Here is a 15,515-nt window from a genome sequence, read left to right on the forward strand (position 1 = left end):
GGTATTCAGAGAGCAGTCCACCTCTCATTGCTCAAAGATCACATGGGTGAGTGAGGGTGCCCCTATGGCAGGAACAATGTGGGGAACGGTAGCAGCAACTCTCACAGTGAGAGTCGATTGCAGATGAGAGATTCAGCCAGCTTTCAGTGATGCCAGTTCCTTGGAGAATATGTGGAAGAAACTGGTAGTCTACCCAGTATTCTGCCATTCTCTTCTCTATGTGTCTACTAGAGAATAAACCTAGGCCATCTGTAACTGAGCTTTAGAGTTTATTAACTACCTGAAATGTAAATTTTTTGCATCAATGTGTCTGGTGTTTAAGATTTTTTTAAAAATTTTTATTAGTGAGACACCATGAGGTACAGTTGTAAACTTACAAATTTCTGTGCTTGGGTTTCAATTATACAATGATCAAGTACCCATCCCTCCACCAGTGCCCATTTCCCACCACCACGGATCCCAGTATCCCTCCCACCAAGGATTTTTTTTTATACCTGAGTTTGTGATTTTTTTATTTCATGTGCTAAATGTAAATCCTATGGGAAAAAATTTGTACACACAATACATCTGTACAAAATGAATGCAAATAATACAGATGTGTAGCAATGACAAAGCTCCAATAATTCTCTATCCCTTAGAGGATTATTAGACTTAGAATATTGACTTAGGTATGTTCCTAGACATTTATTTCCTTATATTCACCTCAACATGTACTTATCACTAAAATAAAGTTATATTTTAATGTTAGTTACTTGCTTTTTTATGTGGCTTATCTTCCTATCAGGCTATGTAAAATGAACACAGATTATCTTTTTATGCCACTTTCAAGAGCCAAGGTAAAATATGGTCTGTGTAGGAGGTGAAATCAAGTTATCAACACTCTTTCTTACCTACTTTCAGTCACTTTCCTGGAAGAAATGGTGATAACAGCATCCCACACACCTCGACCCGCACGCCGTACTCTTTTCTCTTCTCTTTATTGCTACAACAACCAGAAATGACACACTTTTCTTGTGGTATTTGCACATGCTTAAGTTGTAGTGCTTGTCTGGGTCACAAAATTTAACAGCTTTTTTTCTAACTCAAATATATTGCAATGTTCAGAAAAAGGATTTTACTTTCTTTCAATACTAAAAGATAGGATCGTATTATACATACTCTGAAGCATTCTCCTTTTATTTGCTAAGATACTCTGCTCCATTTAATAACATATACATGCAGTTAAAATTTATATTCTCTCATTCTAGTAATTTAAGGCAAAAAAATCACAAACTGAAAAAATTTATCACAATATACTAAAATATCACTCTAAAATAATATATGACCCAAAAAAGATTTGGATGAGAAAGCTTTGAGCAATGCAAAGAAGCCTGATATAAATGAACCACAGAGAACCCTGTGCTCAAATTTTAGAATTTTGTACATATAGATTATATTATATAAAGATTGACCACTACTTGCCATAGTGGATTCTTAGCAGATATCACTAAGATATCTGACAGGTCAAGTTATTTAACCAAAGTACTTGTACTTTGGAAATCAAGATAATTGTGGGGTGATCACATCACACAGTATTAGTATTCACAGCTTACTTCTGCTCTGTGACCAGGGATCACTTTTGATAGTGCTTGGGAGATCATTATGGGTTGCCAAGGATTAAACACCAGTCAGAGCCCTCCACGAGCTGCTCTCTGGAACGGCCATGGCCCCAGACCTAATTCAGAATTTCAGCAGCTTGCGGCAGAAATGTGAATGGACTATGCTTTAAACTATGATGCTGTGCCCACTCCCCCGCCCGGGAGGGAAAGGGTGTCTGTCTCTTCTGCCTTTCCCCCTGCCATTCCACCCGCAGCACGTGGTCGCCCCCTCAGAGCTTATTGAACAGCCGGTTATGAGCCGGCAGTGACGGGACAACTGCAACCTCATGGGATTGGGGGGGGGGGGGGGGTAGAACTTGCACGTCCTTCACGCCCTACTGAGGCCACGAGTTGCCCCCCACGAGCGGCTCTCCAGCACGGCCATGGCCCCAGAGGCACACAAACCAATCTCGTAATTATTCGGCTCTTGGTAGAAATCCCTCCAGACTTGATTAGTAAAATATCAGAAATCCAAAATCGTGCGGCTGCAACATCATATGGTCTACATAACCAGCAATAGAAAACAAATTATTTCACAATGGCTTTTCAGCAGTTATGATTGTTGGGAAGAAATTCCAAATAATAATGGTGCATCTTTTGTCAAAATGATGAATGTAATCAAAGTACAGAGAGAGTTAAGTAGAAATCATCTGCTTCACAGGCATCGGGAGGGGTGGGAAGGGAGTATATCGGGGTTCTTGGTCGTGAATAATGTGCACTGGTGAAGGGATGGGTGTTTGATCATTGTATGACTGAGACTTAAACCTGAAAGCTTTGTAACTTTTCTCATGGTGATTCAATAAATAAATTAAAAAAAAAAAAACACCAGTCAGCTGTATACAAGGCTGGCACCAATTAATTAATTAGGCAAAACACTTAATTAGGGAAAAAATGGGGTAGAAAGAGTTCAAAGGTCTAGTGGATGTGCTTTACATGCCCCGACCCCTTGCTGAGTGGGGTTGGATGCCCCATCCTGGGTACCTCTGGTCCTAAGCAGCACAGGTCCCAGGGTGGCACTAAATTTCAGTCAGTAGAGCTGGGCCAGGTATCATAGGGAGTAGCCCCTGGCCCCCTGAACACTACTGGAGAGGACCCGTAATGATAAAAGTATACAATAGAGCAAATAAGGGAAATAGCTTCCCCCCCAAAAAAATTTAAAGGCTCTGAATGATTAACAAAAATAAATGCAAGCATTTGAATAAAAAAAATACAGTGCAGATATTTTATAAAGAAGGGGCCACCACATAAAATTGATTCTAATAAATTTGAAAACCTAAGTAACAGTTAATACTTCAATTAATACTGTGGCGGGAGAAAACCCTGTGCAGGTTTCAACAGAGAAATTTGTGTGAGAGATTGCTTAAGTGGGCACCCAATGGCTGAAAGGTGAAAAGAGTTCACAGAGGTAACTCAGGGTTCAACAATGCAGGAAGAATTGCATTCCTCCTGTGGAGGTTTTTGGAACTTGAAGTTGGGGTGGTTTGTTGAGTCCCTGCAATGCTATCATCATGCATATAGGAAAGGGAGAAATTGGAAGACAGGAGCTTAATAAAAGTCAGATGATTTCCTGGAGAAGATAATTTACCAAAACAATTCAAGGGGCCAGAGAGATGGTACAGAAAGTAAGGCATTTGCATTGCATGCAGCTGATTTAATTCTGGATTCAATTCCAGGCATTGCATACGGTCCTTGAGCACCTCCAGCAGTGACCCCTAAGAACAGAGCCAGAAATAAGCCCAGAGCAACAGTGAGTGTGGCCCCACAAAACAAACAACCCCCCAAAAAACCAAGAAACAACAACATATTGAGAATATCTTTTTCACCATTATGGAAAGCAATGTTTTAAAATCTATTACAACAAAATGAAAATTTAAAACCCAGATGCCTTAACAGGCAAATTCTACCAGATAGTCAAAAAGTAGGCAATGGAGGCCCTTTCATTTGGGGGGATGGCAGGCTATGAGTTCTTTTAATGTTGATAGCTCTGGTTGCATTGCTTTCTCTAAAGGCTATAGAAAGTCATTTACATCAGCACTGGGCATGTTAAAACAGAGATGGGACTTTGGACATCAGATTGCTCAGGTTTGAATCTGGGCTCTATGATTAGTAAGTAAAGTAAAGTAAAGTAAAGTAAAGTAAAGTAAAGTAAAGGCCCTCCTGTTGATCATCGATTTGCTCGAGCGGGCCCAGTAACGTCTCCATTGGAGACTTTGTTGTTACTGTGTTTGGCATATCGAATACATCACGGGGAGCTTGCCAGGCTCTGCCGTGCAGGTGAGATACTCTCGGTAGCTTGCCGGGCTCTCCAAGAGGGGCGGAGGAATCGAACTCGGGTCGGCCATGTTGGCTGCGTGCAAGGCAAACGCCCTACCACTGTACTATCTCTCCAACCCATTTATTATTAAATTAATATTCACCAGAGACTATAAAACCCAGCTCCCAGAAGCACGCGGCCACATTCACAGCCCCGCGACATCTTATTATCTCATTCTTGCTTTGGACAACCTGGCAGGCTACTGAATGTAACCTGCCCACACGGCAGAGTCTGGCAAACTCCCCGTGGCATACCCAGTATGCCAAATACCAGTAACAATGATGGGTCTCATTCTCCTAACCCTGAAAGAGCCTCAAATGTGACACTTTAGATTCTCAGGGCTAGGATGAAGGAGATGTTACTGGTGCCTGCTCAAGGCAATCGATGAATAACAGAATGATCATGATCGTGATTCACTAAACTCTTGATACAGATTATTTCATTTAATATTTATGGCAATACTAAGTAGTTTGTGTTTTTTATTTAAAGACATAATTAATGATATATTGCTTTGCCGTGTGGGCGAGATACTCTCGGTAGCTTGCTGGGTTCTCCGAGAGGGGCGGAGGAATCGAACTTGGGTCGGCCATGTTGGCTGCGTGCAAGGCAGTCTGTGCCTCTCTAGGCTGGCAAGCTGCCCGTGACGTATTCAATATGCCAAGCACAGTAACAACAAGTCTCAAAATGGAGTCATTACTGGGCCCGCTCGAGCAAATCGATGAACAACGGGAGGACAGTGTTTGTTTCAGTTTAATAAAGATCATATATTATTTTTATCAGAATTATATATGTTTTGTTTAGTTTTGGTTTGGGGGTCACATTTAGTAGTGTTCAGGGGATACTTCCATATCAGTGCTCAGGGGTTGCTCCCAGTGGTGCTTCTTGAGAGACCATATAGTGCTGGGGATCAAATCAAGGCCTCCTATATACAAGACATGGACGTCAATCTATTGAACTATCTGTCTGGCCCCAAATTATATGTTTTATATTTTCCCAATCTCTTATTTGAAGACTTCGGAGTGATAGCACAGTGGGTAGGGCGTTCGCCTTACAAGCAGCCAACATGGCCGACCCGAGTTCGATTCCTCCGCCCCTCTCGGAGAGCCCGGCAAGCTACCGAGAGTATTCGATATGCCAGACACAGTAACAACAAAGTCTCCAATGGAGACGTTACTGGGCCCGCTAGAACAAATCGACGATCAACGGGAGGGCCTTTACCTTTACCTTTTACCTTATCTCATTATTTGAGTTAGTTTTGACTTGTAGGCTTTTAATTATTGTCCTATAATCTCTGGACTTTTATTAGTTTCTTTTATGAATATTCATTTTCTTAGTTTTTTTTGAGATGTATTTTTCTTAATAATTTTTGTTTTAGTCATTTTATGTGTGACAAATATTTTACCAGTCTATGATTGTCTTTTTCTTCATTTTGTTTATAATAGACCTTGCCAGAATAAAATGTTTAATTTGTGTAGCTTTATTTTTTCACTTGACCTCTGAGTTTCCTGTCTTGCTTATGGTCTCTGTTTCTCTAAAAACATGGTATACTTGGCCAGAGTGATAGTACAGTGGGTAGTACGTTTGTATGCACACAACCGACCTGGGTTCTATTCCTGACACCCCATATGGTCTCCTGAGCACCGCTAAGAGTGATTCCTAAGTGCAGAGCCAGGAGTAACCCCAGGTGTGACCAAAAAAGCAAAAAAAAAAAAAAGAGCTATACTATTATTAATGTCACTTGATCACTTGACATCCCGTTACTCATCTATTTGCTCGAGCAGGCGCCAGTAATGTCTCCATTCATTCATGCCACGTACTACTGTAGCCCAATGGCATTTGCTCGCTCCAGGAACACGAAGAGCATCAAACCGCTCGTTCAGGGTCCTTTTTTTCCCGGTTATTCATACTTTCTTTCTTTCTTTCTTTCTTTCTTTCTTTCTTTATTTATTTATTTATTTTGAAATGTTTGTTAGTGAAACACCATGAAGTACAGTTGCAGACATACAATTTTTGTGCTTGGGTTTCAGTTACACAATGATTGAGTACCCAACCCTCCACCAGTGCCTATTCTCCACCTCCAATGCTCCCAGTATCCCTCCCACCCCCATCCCTCCCATCCCACATCGCCCCTGTGGAAGGGCATTCCCTTTTGTTTTCTCTCTCCTTTTGTGTGCTGTGGTTTGCAAAAGAGGAATTGAGTGGCAATCATGTTCGGTCTCTAGTCCACTTTCAGCATGTATCTCTTATCCTGGGAGGATCCTCCCAACACCCTTTCTTCGGTGCTCCCTTCTCTATCTGAGCTGCCTTTTTCCCCAGCATGTGCGGCTGGCCTCCAAGTCAGGGAGTGAACCTCCTGGTACTTATCTCAGTTATTCTTGGTTGTTAGTCTTCTATTTTGTTACTTTATATACCCCAGATGAATGCAATCTTTCTTTGTCTGTCCCTCTCTTTCTGACTCATTTCACTTAGAATGATACTTTCCATGTAGTACCACTTGTATGTAAATTTCATGACTTCATCTTTTCTAACAGCTGCATAGTACTCCATTGTGTGGATGGATGTACCAAAGTTTTTTTAACCAGTCATCTGTTTTCAGGCACTTGGGGTTTTTTCCCAGATTTTGGCTATTGTGAACAGTGCAGCAATGAACATAGAAGTGCAGATGTCATTTAGACTGTACTATTTTGCCTCTCTGGGATATAATCCCAGGAGTGGTATTGCTGGGTCAAATGGGAGCTCAATTTCTAATTTTTTGAGAATCATTTATACTGTTTTCCAAAAGGGCTGAACCAGTCGGCATTCCCACCAGCAGTGAAGGAAGGTCCTTTTCTCGCCACATTCACACCAACACTGGTTGCTTTTGTTCTTTTGGATGTGGGCCAGTCTCTGTGGTGTGAGATGATGTCTCATTGTTGTTTTGATCTGCACCTCCCTGATGATTAGTGATGTAGAGCATTTTCTCATGTGCCTTTTAGCCATTCAGATTTCTTCTTTGGGAAAGTTTCTGTTCATTGCATCACCCCATTTTTTGATGGGGTTAGATGTTTTCTCCTTGTAGAGTTCAACCAGTGCTTTGTATATCCTTGATATCAACCCCTTGTCAGATGGGTATTAGGTAAATATCCTTTCCCATTCTGTAGATTGTCTTTGTATTCTGGTCACTGTATCTTTTGAGGTGCAGAAGCGTCTTAATTTAAGGTAGTCCCCTTTGTTTATCTCTGTTTCCACTTGGTTGGTCAGTGGAGTGTTATCTTTGAAGATACCATTAGCCTTAATATCGTGGAGAGTTTTGCCGACCTTGTCTTCAATGTACCTTATGGATTTGGGCCTGATGTTGAGATCTTTAATCCATTTTGATCTGACTTTTGTGCATGGTGTTAGGTCGAGGTCTAAGCCCATTTTTTTGCATGTGGTTGTCCAGTTATGCCAGCACTATTTGTTGAAAAGGCTTTCCTTGTTACATTTTACATTTCTTGCTCCCTTATCAAAGATAAGATGTTCATACATTTGGGGTTGTAAGTATGGATTATTCCACCCTATTCCATTGGTCTGCAGCCCTGTCTTTGTTCAAGTACCATGCTGTTTTAATTATTACCACTCTGAAAGCGCCCAATCTCGTCTGATCTCAGAAGCTAATCAGGGTCAGGCCTGGTTAGTACTTGGATGGGAGGCCAACTCATACAGAGTCTTGACAAAGAAGTCTGACCATCTCATAGGTGGGCAGCCATGCAATCTTTTGAGGTTCCGTAGAATCCAGTCGGTAATGGCTCTAGTCCAACAGTCATCTCCAAATTGTATTATGTGTCAAGCCCATCTGATTTTCGACGCCTTGGCAAATGAGACAGCATCCCTGATTCTTGATGGTTGATGAAGGTCAGAACTCCAGATTTCTTCTCTTACTTGAGTGAAAGGTGATACTCCAAGCATAGCTCTTTAGATTCCTCTTTGGAACACCTGAATAGCATTCTCATGTTGTTTTCGTAGGGCCCAGGTCTCTGAGGCGTATGTTAATGCAAGGAGAACAGTGGAGTCAAAGAGATGTGCCCGGAGCTGGAGGTTCTTCATCATCTTAGCGATTTCTTCGACAGTCTTGAAGGCACTCCAAGCTGCTCTCTTCCTCCTGCGCAACTCAGGTGCCAGGTCATTCGTCATGTTGACTTCTCGACCTAGGTACGCATAACTGTTGCGTGTGGAGATGTTCGTTCCACTGAGAGTGAATGGAACGTCAGGAACGAGACCGTTTCTCATAAACATTGTCTTCGTGAGATTCAGCTGCACTCCGACCTTTCCACACTCAGGCTAGAAGTCAGCCAGCATTTATGCCATTTGGTGTTATTAAAACGATGTCATCAGCGAGTGAAGGTAGTGTAGTTGCTGACCGTCTATCTTCACCCCCATTTTTTCCCATTTCAGTCATCACATGATGTTCTCGAGGGTTTTGGTGAAATGGTATCACCCTGCCGAACCCTTCTCTTTATGTCAATGATCACTTTTCCTGTGGACAGTTCCACAACGAAATTGACCACGTGATATTCAATCCAGGTTTTGCCTGACCAATGTCGCTGTTGTCCCAAAATTCCAAATGGGATCAGACCACCATCTCCTTTGTGCAAAATTCTACTTCATGAAGCAGGGAGAAAGGGCTGCAAAGTTTAAAAGAGAACTCCCAGAATGACCACCAACTGGGAGTTCTTTGGCACTATTGTGGCAACATGGGAAGATGCCGTCGTTGACGACATTGACAAAGAATAAGATCGACAGGTTCAGCACCTCCATGATTTTGCGAGGAACGCGGAGGGAGAGAATGCCACAAAAAGGCAACTGTCTTCAAAAACTCTCGAGCTCATTCGCCAATGTGGCTGGGCGCTAGCCTCAGACAACCACAAGCTAACGTCCGAGATATCAAAGCAGTGCAGAGAAATGATAAAGGAAGACCTTAAAGAGAGAAGAGCAGAAGTTCTGGTTGATGGAGCAGAAGCTGGGAAAAACATTGGCAACACCTGACTGTCCTTCGCCAACTACAAGACCAAGATGACTGCCCTCCAATGTCCTGATGGATCTATCACATCTTTCAGAAGGGCAATGGAGAAGATTATCCATGACCTCTATTTGGATTTCTTCGAAAACCATGTCCACCTGCCCACATACCAAATTCCACACAATGGATATGTCGTTCCCAACGTTCTCCCATCCAAAATCTGACACGCCATTTTGTCAGTAAAGAGGTGAACAGCACCCGGCCCAGACAAGGTCAGATCCAAACATCTGAAGAATCTGCCATCAGTACTCGTCAATACACCGGCTAGGCTCTTCACACACTACCTGTCTGCAAGGTTCTGTCCCAGTGGAAAGCCAGTTCTACTGCACAAGAAGGTAGACATCCACAACATTGGCAACTATCACCCAATCTGTTGTCCATCATCTACAAGCTGTTCACTCGAGTCATCCTGAATAGGATTGTCAGAACACTTGTGAAGGACAACCATGCATGCGAGCAAGCCAGGTTCCAAAAAGGATTCAACACTATTGACCATATCCACATGGTAAACAAGCTCATTGAGATTTCTCAGGAGTTCAAGATGCTACTCTGTCCAACGTTCATTGAATTAAAGAAGGCCTTTGATTCTGTTGAGACTGAAGCGGTCGTTGAAGTCCTAACCAAATAGGGCATTCAAACTCAATACATCAGGATCCTCTGTGAGCTGTATTATGGATTCACTACCAGTATCTCGCCATTCTACAAGGAAGTGATCATTATTAATGTATTGTATTTTATTTAGGGGTTTGGGGGACACACCTAAATATGTTCAGGGGCTGTTCTTGGACTTGTACTCTGGAATGACCCTTGTGGGTACACAGGGAACCATATGCAAAGCCAGTGATCAAATCACAAGTACTTAATTCCTGTGTTCCTATGCCACCTCCCTCATCTTTTTTTTTCCTGAGTCACACTTACTATGCTTATTCTAGCTCTGTGTTCAGAGATTGCTCCTGGTTCTCAGAGGACTGGTTCTCAGGGAATTGTGTATATGATTTCAGGGACTGAACCCAGGTCAGCCACATGCAAGCCAAGTGCCCTACCTCCTGTACTATCTTTTCTCTGGATCTGCTCATTTATTTTTAAAAATTAGATTTTGGGGGCTGGAAATATAAGACAGTGGGTAGGGCATTTGCTTTGCCATGGATCCCACTCAGCACCACATATGGTCCCCCAACCCTGCCAGAAGATGTTCCTGGGCCCAGAGCCAAAAGTAAGCCCCAGTGAGCACAACTGGGTATGGCCCCAAAATAAAACAAAAATAAATGGGATCTTTATACTACCCATTTTGTGATACTATGAAGGTAGGGTTCTATTTTTGCTTTCTGCCAGATTATACTGAAATTATACTGGAAAATTATATGGTATCAATTATAGTGGGAAAAAATAATCTAAGTTTTCCTTTAAATTTTGATTTTGGAAAAAGGTGGTCTGGCCTTTGTAGATAGTAAAATATAGTTATTTATAAAAAATGTATCATGATAGTATAGGAAGAGTTAAATAAATTATTCAAATGCATAGGTAGAGTAACAACAACCAGAAGCAAATTGATGTGATTAATTTGTCTGTATAGCAGTTATTTATTAGAATCATACAGGGTCCCACAACCTATATATAAACTGAGAGAGGATGGCCAATTTTCATTCCATTGTAAAACCAAAGACCTAATTATTCCCTGTGCAAAAATTTAGAGAAACTGACTGAAACATAAAAAAAAAAACCAACTGCTAGGTTTACCCCAAACTTTTCTTATTTCAACACGGCCACTCTTTTGGGCAGAGAACTGAGCCAAGAGGCTTGTTCTTAAGCCTCAAAACTTCATGGAGATTGTCTGACTAGGTTTTGTACCTGCTTGGGGTCCTTCAGTCCTTCCTCTTTTCTTCTTTATATTCCATTTTAGAATATAAATTGTTGGGGATAAAAAATAATTTACCTCTACACATGCAAATTTTTATCTGAGACAGTTGTAACAAAAATATATTAACAAGAAAAATATTTTTTACATGTATATCTTATCTTTACAAGGGAGATATCCAGGGGAAAATAAGTAACTCAAGGTTACTTTATTTTTATGGACTCCTTTTTGAAGTGCTGACAATTGAACTGGGGGCCTTTCACACACAAGGCAGGAGGTGGGTCACTGAGCCACATTCCCAGCCTCAAGCTGACTTTAGAATTCAGGATAAATACATTCTCATAAGGATGCTGAGAGGGTGATATGGATCTTTTAGGAGAAAGTAAATGATTTTGAGGAAAAACTAATGGGTCCTTAGAAGAAAAATTGGGAGGTATTTGTGAGAAAGTTTGTCTGGGTGTGGTGTTGACTTTTCCGTGATGAGTCAATTCTTTCTGGGGGATAAAAAACGTCCTGGCAGGGATTTAATATTGAGATTCTTTGGGAGGATATATCATTAGGCAGATAAGAGAGAGCTGAAAACAAGATTCTTCTTGCATTTGCTGTATTTCCAGTTTCTACAACACATAATAATCACTATTTCAAAGCTGCATCTGGGTACTAGTATGTCCTGATATACTAGAATATTTTGTTTGTTTGTTGTTGTTTGGTTTAGGGATCACACCTGGTAATGCTCCAGGCTTACTCCTGACTCTGTGCTCAGCTTGGAGGACCATATGCAGTGCCAGGGATTGAAGTGAATTTATTATGTGCAAGTCAAGCTCCTTAACCTCTTTACTTTCTCTTTCTCTCTCTCTGGCCCTATGTTTTTGAGTGATATTTTCTGCTGCTCTTTGGGCTGCCTTTCTGACAACTGTATATTGGAAGAATGTAATTTGTTTGGTTTCACAGGTTCATAGCTAGAGAAAAATGTTGTCTCAGGATAAGTCCTACCTACCTCTATTGTCATTCATAAACAATTTAGATAGTAGAGTTGATGCTGGAAGGAGGTAAGACTTTGGGGACTGTTGGAACAGAATGAATGCATTTAGCATGTGAGAAAAACATGGGTTTGTGCAGAGGACAAGGTGGATGCTATGAAATAAATGTGTCCTCACCAGATTAATATGTTCATGCTATAATCCCCATTGTGAAGCTATTTGTAAATGAGGTCTTTAGGGCTGTGAGTCATCTAGAGGGTGCTCTTGTAATGGGATTTGTGCTCTTTAAGAAGAGACAAGAGGACTAGAGCAATAGTACAGAGGGCAGGACACTTTTCATGCACATAGCCAACTGGGTTCAACCCTGGGCACACCATATGGTCCTCTGAACCCTGCCAGTAGTGACCCCTAAGTACAGAGCTAGGAGTTAGCTCTAAACACAGCCAGGTGTGGCCCAAAACCAAAGAGAGAGACAGAGACAGAGAGAGACAGGAGGGACAGAGGAGACAGTTGGCTTCCTTGTTCTCTCCTGTGAAGATGCAATGAGAAGACAACCATCTGTGAGCCAAGAAGCAGGCTTGCACCATGTGCCAGATCTGCCAAGGCTGTGAGTTGGAAGTTTCATTCTCCAGGAAGGATTATTTGTTGCTTCAACCATCCAGTCTATGGTGTTCATTATAGAGACTAGAACTATTGATGATTTGCTTCATCTTCTCCTCCTCCCTTCTCAGACATGTTTAAAAATCAATCTAAACTCATTTATAAGATGGTGGTTTCTTTTAGTCACTTGTTAATGCTGTAATAATTCTATAAGGAGAGTAAGTGTAACCCATCAAATGTCAGTTTCCAGAACATGGAGTAATCTCTTTTTGTTTGCTTGTTTCAAAGCAAGTGAAATCTAGAACATTGGTCTTTCCTGACAGATGTGTTTGAAAATAACTGACTTAATGTTTGTAGGCAGTATTGATAATCTTTAGTTTGAGTTTTGGCCTATTTTCTTCATTTGTGTCTACATTTCAATCTTAACCTTTGCAGAGAAACAAAACTACTTACGTAGATTTTATTTCACAGTTAAAAGAAAAATCCCATGACATCACTTCTCCCTCAGCAGGTCACAGTTTGAATTGATTTTTAATGACTTTCTCCATTTATTGCCTCTGAAATTTCATTTAAAATAAGATTCTCCAGGGAGAGAAACATGAGTGGAGTAAACCATCCCTTGACTGAGAAAGAAATGAGGATAAGGAATGTGTGTGTGTGTGTGTGTGTGTGTGTGTGTGTGTGTGTCTGTGCGCGCATGTGCACTTATACACACACACCATAACCATTTCCATTTATATTTTTTATTGTCATGTTCTCAGCAGTTTCTTGCAGCTCAGAACCACCCAGAAATGATGAGCCCTTTATACTCCTTCACACATCATCTAAACAAGGAGGGGAAAGAGAATACGTATTTCTCAGCTTTAAAACCCAGCTTGGTTTCTTCCATTTGACTAATCAAAGCTGAATGTCTTTACAAATGACTTGGGTGGGACAGCTCTACAGCTCTACCACTTGTCATGGTTCATAGAACTGCCTGTGACATAGCTCCCGCAGAGAAGACACTGCACAGGACAAGAGTGTTGAAATAATGCTGCTTATTTCAAAGGAGAAAAAAACAGAGATTCTGTTTAATGGAGGAATGGGGAAGACAAAAAACCTAACTCTTGGTACTAAAACCCAATACAGATAATAAAAAATTACCTCAAATGTAGAAATCAGAGTTTTAAGGATCTTCATCATAAACACCAAAATCTGGGCCACGCCTTTGAGATTAGCATTGCATCTTCAGAGGCACCCTCAGCTGAAGTGGCCAGTCATCTCATCTGTTAAAGTGGAGAGGTGATGTGGAGTTCATGCCCAACTCAATCAGCCTAATCAGTGGCTGAATAAATAGCAGTACTCCTATATAAAAAAATTAATAAAGTGGAGAGGTGAAGTGAAAACATCACAGCTCTTGGCCTCTCATAAAGTAGAAGCAGCTGTTGGAATGTCTAGTCTTGACACAGGGTGCGGGTGGTAGGAGGGATCCACTATTCTTTCTTTTCAATTCCTCCATTCCAATCCAAGGAAAAACAGGTCCCATATCAAATAAGCAAAGGGAAAAAGCAACATACCTTTTTTTTGGGGGGGGGGAGGTCATACCTGGCTCTGCACTCAAGAATTACTCCTAGCGGTGGTCAGGGGACCATATGTGATGCTGGGAATCGAACCTGGGTCAGCCAAGTGCAAGGCAAATGCCCTACCTGCTGTGCTATTGTTTCAGCACCCAACAACACATCTTTAATACAACCATTACTTCTTGTTTTGACTGGTTGATACCTCCCACCTCCATTCTGTTTCTCAGAATGCCAATGTATGTGATAGAAACTCTTCAGTTACTGTAACAGTCACAGGAAGTATAGGAAGCCCGTAAAATAAACATGTAATGGAAATGGAGGATTTTATTTTAAGTCATTTCTTGCTCTGACTTGGACTGCAGTGGAGGAGAAGTGGTGAATAATCTTTCCCAGAAAGATACACCCACTCCCCAGAGCCTGACTCCTGCCCTGTGCCCACTGGCTGCCCTTCCCTCTCCTCTCTATCCACAATACCTTCTCTACGACTTTCCATATCCTAGCTCCCCATCTAACCCTGCTGTTATACACTCCAAATCTTCTCAGTGAATCCTTTGGAGTCCGATTCGCCCTACCTGTAAGTTATTTGATCACTTTCTGAGTTCAGGTAGCACCAATCATCTCTTCCACACCATGGTTCAGAGGCACATAACAAAATAGCAGCTGTTACAACAAATCCAGAGCATCAAGTCCTGTTGACTTCACTTCCAAAACATACTCTGGTCTTTCCCATCTGTGGGACCCTGAGTGAGTCTGTGAGGTCTTCATCTCTGACTTAAACCCACACATCTAACAGGCTTCTGGCCCTTTCCCACCCCCTGCCCCCACCCTCCACCACTATGTATTCCCCAGTTGGATGCTAGAAAACTCTCTTCAAAATATGCTAGAACTTGTGAACTTGTGGAACTCCTGTTTAAAACACTTCAAGGATTCACTGTCTCCCTAAGACTACATTCCAAATTCTTATTGAAGGCTTCTTTTTTTTTTTTAGCTCAGCCAGTATTTTTTCATGCTTTTTCATCTTTGTCTTCAATTTTTCTGCTTTTATATTTTGACTAAAAGTAGTTTGCACAATTAAAAGCTTTAAGCGATAGCACAGTGGTAGGGCGTTTGCCTTGCACGCAGCCAACATGGCCGACCCGAGTTCGATTCCTCCGCCCCTCTCGGAGAGCCTGGAAAGCTATCGAGAGTATCTCGCCCGCATGGCAGAGCCTGGCAAGCTCCCCGTGAAGTATTCGATATGCCAAACACAGTAACAACAAAGTCTCCAATGAAGACGTTACTGGGCCCACTCGAGCAAATCGACGAACAACGGGAGGGCCTTTAGGGCTGGAGCGATAGCACAGCGGGTAGGGCGTTTGCCTTACAAGCGGCCAACATGGCCGACCCGAGTTTGATTCCTCCGCCCCTCTCGAGAGCCCAGCAAGCTACCAGGAGTATTCGATATGCCAAACACAGTAACAATAAAAAGTCTCCAATGGAGATGTTACTGGGCCCACTCGAGCAAAAGCTTTAATGATTTAAAAGAAATATGC

The sequence above is a fragment of the Sorex fumeus genome, unplaced genomic scaffold (genome assembly GCF_029834395.1).
Source record: "Sorex fumeus unplaced genomic scaffold, SorFum_2.1 ptg000047l, whole genome shotgun sequence".
In the NCBI taxonomy this organism is placed as follows: Eukaryota; Metazoa; Chordata; class Mammalia; order Eulipotyphla; family Soricidae; genus Sorex; species Sorex fumeus.